The following is a 9,815-nucleotide window of genomic DNA, read 5'->3' as shown; positions in this document are numbered from 1 at the left end:
GGCGTGTGTCTCCTGGCACTTGGTCTGGCCTGTGTTAGCAGGGAAAGCTTCAATAAGAATTTGAAGCAGATTTTAATGCGTGTCAGTCAGTTAGCAAGAGTCAGGCCATACTGTAACCCTAATGACGTGAGACTTGTAGGAGCAAAGATAGTGCGAGGCGACAGGACAGGAACTGTGTACAAAGTTATTACGACCTTGCAATCACTAACCAAAATGCAGGCTTGCTTTTCTTAGGAGTGAGACAATAAGATAAGCCTTTCTGCTATGTATAAACAAAATGTATTTGTTGCTTTTTATTGTCTCCATGATTGCTAGAAATTGTCTGTAACAAAGGTATAAAGGCTTGATGTAATTGTTTACCAGTTGAGAGACCTGTCCAGGACTGGGGTGACCCTGTGTCCTATGGCACTCTCTCCCTCCATTGTAATTACTGGAGAAAAATAAAGTATTTGATTTTGCTGCACCCAAACAAAAAGCGAGAACTGAGTTTTTCTTCGACAATTTGGGGGCTCGTCCGGGATGGCAACGCCCACGGACCCACAGACGGCTACTACGGATCATTCCCCTTCGAACCCCATGGCGCCACATGAGAGGTATGAGACCTTTTGAAATCTCTATTGGGGTATCGGAGGAGGACTTTCCGTGAGGACGTCTGTCTCTGTTGGGCTCACGCCATCTGAACTTATTGACTGTGCAGCAGGATCAGATGCAAAGTGGTATTGGGGAGAGGCCCCAATAAGGTTAGTTTATAGCAGTACTGGGAACTGCTGAGTTGGCCAAGGAAATGCATAAGGTAATGCATAAGGTAATGCATAGGTAAATGCATTAGAATGCACCGGTGCTGAGGGGTTTTTAACCGCCTCAAGAGGGGTTGTCATACCGCCTCATGGTATTGGTCCGGACCAGGTAAAGATGCATCGTGGTTAAAAAAAAAAAAAAAAAAATTAAAAAGATAAAAGGGTTAAAAAAGGGTTAAAAAAAAAAGGAAAGAGGCCTTGGTGTGTGTGTGTGTGTGTGTACACCAGTGTGAGTGATTGTTATCGGAAGACGCCCAGAGTACCCTGTGAAGCGGAAGCTAATGATCAGGACTGCTCTAACACAAGCCCGGTAACTAGTGGATCTTTAGGAGATCCGACCCACGGTGGGCTGACTCAGCCTGGCATAGTCCGGCGAGGAAGCTGCCTGGGTCTAGGAGTGTGTGAACCCATCTTCCCTCCCCTTTCCCTTCTGTGTGGGCTACTGACAATCTGTTCGTCTCACTGGATGCAATTAGAGTACGCGGCGCCGTCTCCCAGAGACTAGCCGACGCTCTTTGCTGAAAGGAGAGTCGTAGTCTTCCTTGTGAGTCTCTCCTGTGTGAGTGCCCTGTAGGGAGAGATCCTTAGATTCTGATCCGCTAGCGCGGACAGGGCACCCCTCAGCTTGTGTGATTGGAACATGGGGGAGGGACAGTCTAAACATTCCACCTCACCCCCTAAGGGTACCCCAGCATATTACATGTACGTACATTGTGGTCCTAAAACCTGCAGGTATTTAAATGATTGGAATCTGTACACGTGTGAAAAAAATCATTTAAACAATGCCCGTTAGAAGGTACCTTCAATCTAGATAAGATCATATATCTCAGAGGAGCTTTTAATCACCAAAGAAAAGCCTCTGACACAGTGTGAGCAATTTGTCTAGGAACGGGTTAATTTGAAATTCGGCTTCACCCAGAGATAGGAGAAGTTGTTTTGTGTTCAAGGTCAAGAATCAGTGCGGACTATGCTAAGTGCAAAGAAAAACTGCTTTCAGCCCCAGCTGCTTGTGGAAAATAGAGACACAGGCAAACCAAAGGCAGTACAAGTTACAGAATTGGAATTATATTTGCAAAGCTTAACTTTCCAGTGAGACATGTGTGAGTATTAAAGTGGCTTAAGGCTTGGGGCATTCATATTTTTCCTGTGTGAGGTGGGAGCATTCCCAACACTCTCCATTGTTGTTTTATTATTTTAAATGAAGCTTTAAAATTTGATTATATGCTCTGTCAGTCTGATCACCTGACATGAGGGATAAATTAGTAACAGGAATTTGTCACAGTTTGGTGAGCAATTATGTATGGGGGAGCCCTGCAGAATTTACACCATCTATCTGTTTTACCCTTGTTATTTTATGTTTGCTTTGTTTGGTATTGTTGGTGTTATATGATAAGGATTGCATGATTATAGGTGAGCCCTAATAGAATAAGGAAACACTATTTAGTTTTGTTCTGTTTTGTTTTACCGGTTACTGTTGTTTTTCTGCTCTGTTCATTTGGGCGTTAGGTGTGTGGGCGGAACTGAACTTCTCGTTCGTAATTCCTCAGGGTGGAAGCCATGTGTGCGATGAAGCTCTGAGGTTGTATTGAGATCTTTCTGTCCTGCCCCCTGTAACGGACAATGTAATAGAAGTAGAAAAATCTGGCTTAAACTGTAATTTTCTCTGCTCTCTGTGTAATTTTCTTTTCTGTTTAAGTGTCAGCAGACAAATGGGTGGGTCTCTGGGTAGACCCCCAAAGGAGTTTGGATTGTGTGTTAAGTAAATGGCCTTTACCCAATGGCCATGTATTTTTTCCCAGGTGGCAAGCCTTACTAGGGAGGACTCGAGTAGTTTTGGGAGTAAAAATGTTTTAGGGAAAAGACCAGAAGGGTGGGGGCTAGTTGAGTAGCCCACCCTCCTAGCTAAGAACTGGTTGTGGAACAAGCTAGTGTCCATGGACGGAACGATTCAGCGAGGAAAAAAAAGGATCGGGCCCAGGCGGGCAGGCAACAAACAGAGAGATGGGAAAACAGGTTGGAAACTTTTGAGGGTGTAGTGGAAAGAAGGAGTAAGTGAATATAAGCATGAGGATTTCAAATACTCAGAAGGATATTTGGAATGGTGATTTGCATTGGTAAAGTGGCTGTTGAAGGGGAGAGCAAGTGATTTTGAAGGGAAAGTAAAAAGTTAACTCTTTAGTTGCTGGAGGGAACAGCAGTTGAACTTCGTAAAAATGCTAAAGAGAACAGTTTTTGGTGTCTTTGAAATGTTTGTAGATAAATTCAGGCAAAGAAATTATTAGATTGCAATCATTTGGCTATGAACAATTTTGTTGAATCAGTTGAAGAATGTATACAGTGCTATGTAATGAAACTTTTATTAGGCTCTAAAGGCACTATAAGTGGTGATGTTTTCTTTCAGTGTTTAAAAGCAGGAGTTCAAAGAAATAAAAGCAAGCCAGAAAGCATCTGTGTTAATGCAAATTAACTAACTGATAAGGTAGAGGCCGCTGAACCAAGGCTGTCTAAGAAACACATACGAGAAAATATGGGGTAATTCCTCTGTTTTGCCTAGAATCAACAAGAGTATTTGTATATTTTAAGTATTTAACTGCCCAGAAGGGGTGGACCTCTGTTTTTGTCTTTCAGATAATCAAAGAAAACTAATGCCAGCTGCACAACATTCAACGTACCTTGATTTACTGGCACAGTCAAAATTATGTTGTGTGTTCTATGTTCTGTCTTGTGGTGTTTGTCTCGTGGCCAGAATTGTTGTGTTTAATATTTTCATGAGATGGTCTGATTTGAAATCAAGCGGAAATGTTGGATTGAGATGCAGATACTTGTTTTGTTCAACTTAGAATACAAAGTGTTTGGTTACATCAGAAAATGTGATATACTAAAGTCTAATACATTTTCTTCAGTAAGAGAAAGAAACTACATTGGCCAAATCTTTTAATTGAGAATTGTTGTTAAAATTTGCATACTGACAGTCTTTGGAAGCAAGGACATGAAAAGTTAACCCACTCCCCATATTGTACAAGGGATCCTTCTGGCTACCTCAGACTTTTAGCCAGAGGGCTGGGGATGGTGGAAAGCTATTGGACTAGAGGTTATATTGAGTGAACTTCTCAAAGTGGGTGTGCTTGTCCTGGCTTGTTATTCCGAAGTTCTGTAATAAGGTTATTTTAGTGAAAGGGTATATGTGGCATACATTGACTAATAAGACTAATGTACTGTATAACAGTAATGTTTGTGTGTTCGTGGTATAAAAGAAGGTGTATAAGTAAAGAGTAAAAGTTTCCTTTGTAGGTTAAAAAAAAAAAAGTCGAGGACACCGCTCACGGCTAGGACTTGGCTGACTACCAAGGCAAGGGGGGGATGGTTGCTGCAGTTACACGAAATTGGTGTGCAGCGGGCAGCCCACCCTCCTCCTTGGGGACCTTTTGTAAATATTCAGATTGATTTTATTTCGATGTCTACATGTTGTGGTTATGGATATGTATTAGTTTTAGTTGATGTATTTACCAATTGGGTTGAAGCTTTTCCCTGCAGGAAAGCAGATGTCAGGACTGTTGTGAAATTTTGCTTAAAGATTTTGTGCCACGTTTTGCCATCCCTGTGGGTATCAACAGTGATCGTGGAATTTATTTTACTGGACAGATTGTAAAGGAGTTATGTGCAACTCACTGCCCTCACCACCCACAGTTGGGACAGTGGAACGCCAGAACGGGATTTTTAAAAAAATAAACTGGCCAAGATTTGTGCTGAAACGAACTTAAGGTAGCCGGATGCCCTTCCTTTGGCACTGATGAGTATGAGAGCCATTCCCAATCGAAAGACTGGACTCAGCCCTCATGAAATTTTGACTGGACACCCAATGCTGACTACCAACTGCACCCCCACTAACCCCAGTTCAGATGGACATTCATTTGACAGATAACATAATGCTTAAGTATTGTCAGGCACTAATGAAATGTGTTAAGTCTTTTTTATACACAGGTGATGGAAGCACTACCAAAGGATCCTGTGCAACCTTGCCACTCGTTGGAACCAGGAGCCTGGGTCTACATAAAGATCCATCAACGAAAGACTGCCTTGGCTCCACGCTGTGGAAAGGCCCTTTCCAAGTCCTGTTGGCTACCAACACCGCTGTGAAGTGCCACAGACTGACTGCTTGGACCCAGGATTCTCTCTGCGAAAAGACCCCTCCACATCAGGAGAATTTTCCTACTGATGATTAGCCTATTCTTTCTTCTAGTTCCACTGTGCTTCTGGACAGCAGGAAAAAGGACAAGGTGACATGCTGGCAACCTCTCCCTTGTCCACTGACAAACTACTGTGCCTTTAAACTTTTGTAGAAAAAGCAAATCATTACAGGATGATGTCCTGGTAATCTCCCCTGTAGGATGCTGAACCACAACTGCTTCAGGAAAGAAGAAGGAACGCTCACTCCACTGACATTGCCAAAGTCCAGGAATTCCTGACTAAAAAGGACATTGAGAACTGACCCTGGTGAAGAAACAAAGAATTACATACTGGCAGGAAGAAATTTGTGGGACCCATGCTTGGGAATGTGGTATTAATTGGATTTTGGGGTTTATTCTACAGGCTGCGCCCTGTGTTTTGGATAAATCCTTCAGTATGTATTGCCCTCCCTAATTGGATTTTAAATGACATTGCCCTTATCCAGTTTTCAAATCACTTCTACATACCCAGATTGCTCACAAGGGGCTGCCATTAGATTAGCACAACAAAAAGGCCTGGGTTATTTCCTCTGGACAAAAAGGGAATTGATCAGATCCCTGTGGGCTGGGGCCAATAGTGTAGTAGCCATTTGGACTATTCTTAAAGGCCAAGAACATGATAAGAAATTGGGCCAACTAAAAAAGGCCACTAGCTTTATTTTTGAAGCTCAGCTATCTTAAGTACAGGCTGGAGTTGGTGAGTTACATGTCATTTCCACCCTTAGTTCTATGACCCAGAAGTTACTGACAGAGATGGTATTGAATATCACTGAGGCTGGGAAGGCATTGCAGTGGGATCTAGACTAGACTTGGCCCACTGCCCTTACAGACGCGTCAGGAGTACCATCTGATCTGTGGTCATGAAGACATACTTGGACACTTTCTGGATGGAAGTGTGGACATTCACAGTGCTCCTTCCAAGCATATGGACCGGTTAGGGTGGGTGTGGGCTCCCACATACCGAATCCTGCCGGGTCCATGGGGAGGATGCATGTGGGATTGGGTGATTCACCGAGATATCTGGGAAGTGAGACCGCCTGATTCTCCTAATCGATTTTTAGTTAGTGCTCCTGGGATTACAGCTGATATTTGGATGGGGTTAGGAAATCTATGGACATTTTGGCCGTTAGAACCACCACAGCTTCAGTGTGTACAGAAACTGAAGCCAGGGGAAGTTGTCACTGTTTATGACAATATTTGCTGGGAGGGTAGAGGTCAAGGAACTACCCTGACAGGACACCCACTTTTTCAAGCTAATGATAGCTGTGTGTACGTTAATACCACCACTTTACAAGATATACATATTGATCTTACCACTGCTGCAGGCAATTATATCATTTACTGGCCTGCAGATAGAATGCAGATAGAATGCAGATAGAATGTTGCAAGTAGCGTTTAGATTTCGGGTATATTTTAATTGGACCAGAGTAGTGCCTGATCGGTTTTAAAATTTGCTTTCATTGTTACCAGAGGTTTGAAGAATCTCTGAATTGCAATGGGCAAATTCATATGCTTCAGAATATATATCATGCTGAACAGAATGCCTTTCATACAGCTTATAGAATGTCTACTTTATGTACTAAGTATGATGTATTGTGCTTTGTGACCAAAACTGTACAACAACCCCATTATTTTATTCCTATGGGAATGTTATTGTTTGTAGTGTTAGTTAGTTTAGGATTATGTTATTGTTGTTGTTTTTGTAAAGAAAAAAACATAATGATAGTACTAATACCTTTCATGTTCATGCTAATCATGCATTGTCATTACGTCCCATGAAGGTTGACATGTCTGCTGTAGAATCTGAAATCCATGGATTAATGCAAATGGAGATTTGAAAATATTTGTTGTACTAGAAGTACAAAAGGGGGGAGTGTGGAAGCAGGGAAAGCTTCAATAAGGATTTGAAGCAGATTTTAATGCGTGTCAGTCAGTTAGCAAGAGTCAGGCCATACTGTAACCCTAATGACGTGAGACTTGTAGGAGCAAAGATAGTGCGAGGCGACAGGACAGGAACTGTGTACAAAGTTATTACGACCTTGCAATCACTAACCAAAATGCAGGCTTGCTTTTCTTAGGAGTGAGACAATAAGATAAGCCTTTCTGCTATGTATAAACAAAATGTATTTATTGCTTTTTACTGTCTCCATGATTGCTAGAAATTGTCTGTAACAAAGGTATAAAGGCTTGATGTAATTGTTTACCAGTTGAGAGACCTGTCCGGGACTGGGGTGACCCTGTGTCCTATGGCACTCTCTCCCTCCATTGTAATTACTGGAGAAATAATAAAGTATTTGATTTTGCTGCACCCAAACAAAAAGCGAGAACTGAGTTTTTCTTCGACAGGCCTCAGGCCTTGTCCAGTAGCTGGGAGACAGGCCTCACCACATTCTGGTCCACACTCAGCATTAGTCACTCGGAGTGCAGGGAGGCATTGCTACTTATGCTACTTATGTGGGGTTTGGCAGCGACGACGTGATTCCCCTTATACAGAAAGTTCATCTCCAGCTTGGATTTCATCATCTGGAGCTTGGCCACAGGCAGGTGCTTCTGCAGCTCACTTGGGCTGCTGACTTGGCACATGGACTGCGGCAAGGAGATGGCCATGGTGTACTGAACGGTGGGGGTGGAACGGTTGACAGGGCGATACCTGGGGGGAGAGAGCAGGGTGAGTGTGAGCCCAGGGGAAATCACACACTGAGCATGAGGTTAATGAGCATGAACTGTGCAAGCACCTGCACAGCCCACAAACATTTATCCTCCCCCTGCACCTCCAGAATCACCTCTCCCAGCTCTGGGCCCCATCTCCCACCTGCACCCCCAGAATCTAGGCAGTTGCTCTAGGTAATCCTGTGATACCAGCAGACAGAAGGAGTCCCTGCTGCCCCCTTTGCGGCTAGGGGAGTGAGGCAGTCCCAAAACACACACACATCCCAGGCCAGTTGCCAGCGATCCCTTATTAGAAGGGACGTCCCTTGTTTCTTCATCTCTGTACAACAAGATCAGGGATTGCTGCGTGCTGCAAAAAGCAGCAAGAAATACCCCTGGCAAATATAGGTGAGTGCTGCTTGTTCATTATTAATTATTATTATTAATGCTAATAATGATAATATTGGGAGGAGGGGGTAGGGTGGGGGTGCTAGGAAAACAGTCCCTTATTTTTGAAATACAACATTGGCAACCTTAAGTAAACACCCAGGGGTGCTTACTTTTATTTTTCCCTGGGGGTGCTCCACTCCTGCTCTGTCCTGAGGCTCCGCCCCCCACTCCACCCTTTCTTCCGAGTCCCTGCCTTGGCTCTGCCTCTTCCTGCCCCCACTCCTCCCCCTCCTGAGGCCCCTGCCTGCCCCCAACTTGCTTCTCTCCATCCTCCGGTAAGCGCCTTCCCCAGCTGCTGAACAGCTGTGGCTGGTGGGTGCTGAGCACCCACTATTTTTTCCGTGGGTGCTTGTGCTCCAATGCACCCATGGAGTTGGTGCCTATAGTAAGACCGACTCCGTCAGCGAACCAGGATGCCGTCTCCTAGACTAGGACAAAGATGCCCCCCATGACATCTCCTTTTATACATTGATTCAAAGAAGTTTCATATTTCACTCCACATGCTTCTCGTTAGTGTCCTGTACCTTGTACCTGCTTGCTCGAACAAAACATCCCCATCCCTTATCCTGTCTCCACTCCTTATCTTTACGAGGGGTCAGGCTGTACTTGCGCCAGCTCTTAGGACCTCATTTACACAGTTTTTGTGCCATCTGCTCTGGCCAGAAATGTGCTCCCTTTGTTAGTTGACATCGGGCGTGTTACTATTCTGCCAAGGCCGGCTCTGGTTCCTACGCCCAGGGCCCCTGGCAGAGTCCCTGGCACTGCAGTTACACCCCGGATACAATCCACCTCCCGCTCTGTCCCCACAAACAGGGTCCCAGCTGCCATCTCATGGTCCTTGTCTTTTCCCATGTTCCAGGCCCTGCCATCCCACTCTGGGTTTGGATCCTCCACAGCACCTTGCTCCTGCTCCTCCTGACGTCCGCTCCGCTCATCACCTGGGCGCTGGGGAAAGTAGCCACCACCAGGCCTGAGCCAGCCAGACCGGGAGGGCGCCATGGGAAGTGAGAACTGACCAGCCGAAGGGAGAGGGGGGCAGCAGCATCATGCTGGCAGGGACTGGGGGGCTCTGGGGATGCTGCTGCAGGGGAGCGGCATGTTCAGAGGTGTCTGGGTAGGGCCAGCTCTAGTTTTTTTGCCGCCCCAAGCAAAAGAAGTTTTGGCTGCACCCCAGCCCTGGGCTCCCCCGCTCCTGAACCCCTCTGCTGCCCCAGCCCTGGGCTCTCCCCGCCAACTGCACCCTCCTGCCGTCCCAGCCCTGGGTCACTGGTAACTCGCTCCCAGGGCGGGTCATTCAGCAGGAATTTTGGATGTGCACAGAACACATGCAGTTCTGTAACCATATGGGAACTAATCCTGTCTGTGTCCTCTTTTTTGAATGTTAAAATATGATATCCCTACAGTTCACAGCGCCACCCCATTCTAGCAGTGAGCTCTCCATTCACAGCAAGCTGCAGCATGAGGTCTCAGCTACCTCACTTCCTCCCCCTCCTTTTCCTGTTGATAGCTGCCAAGGGAATGCTGGGAAATGTAGTTCTTTACCTGCTCCAGGGCTAGCTCTATAGGCAGGGAGCTAACCAAGGAACTACAGCTCCCAGGGCCCCCTCTTGGTTCTCAGCTCCCATGCTAGATCCCTGCCGCCCCTGCAAATGTGCCGCCCCAAGCACCTGCTTGCTTTGCTGGTGCCTAGAGC

Source organism: Mauremys mutica, chromosome 15, assembly GCF_020497125.1.
Source record: "Mauremys mutica isolate MM-2020 ecotype Southern chromosome 15, ASM2049712v1, whole genome shotgun sequence".
NCBI lineage: Eukaryota > Metazoa > Chordata > Testudines > Geoemydidae > Mauremys > Mauremys mutica.
The sequence above is the reverse complement of the archived record's forward strand: the minus strand, read 5'-3'. Positions refer to the sequence as shown.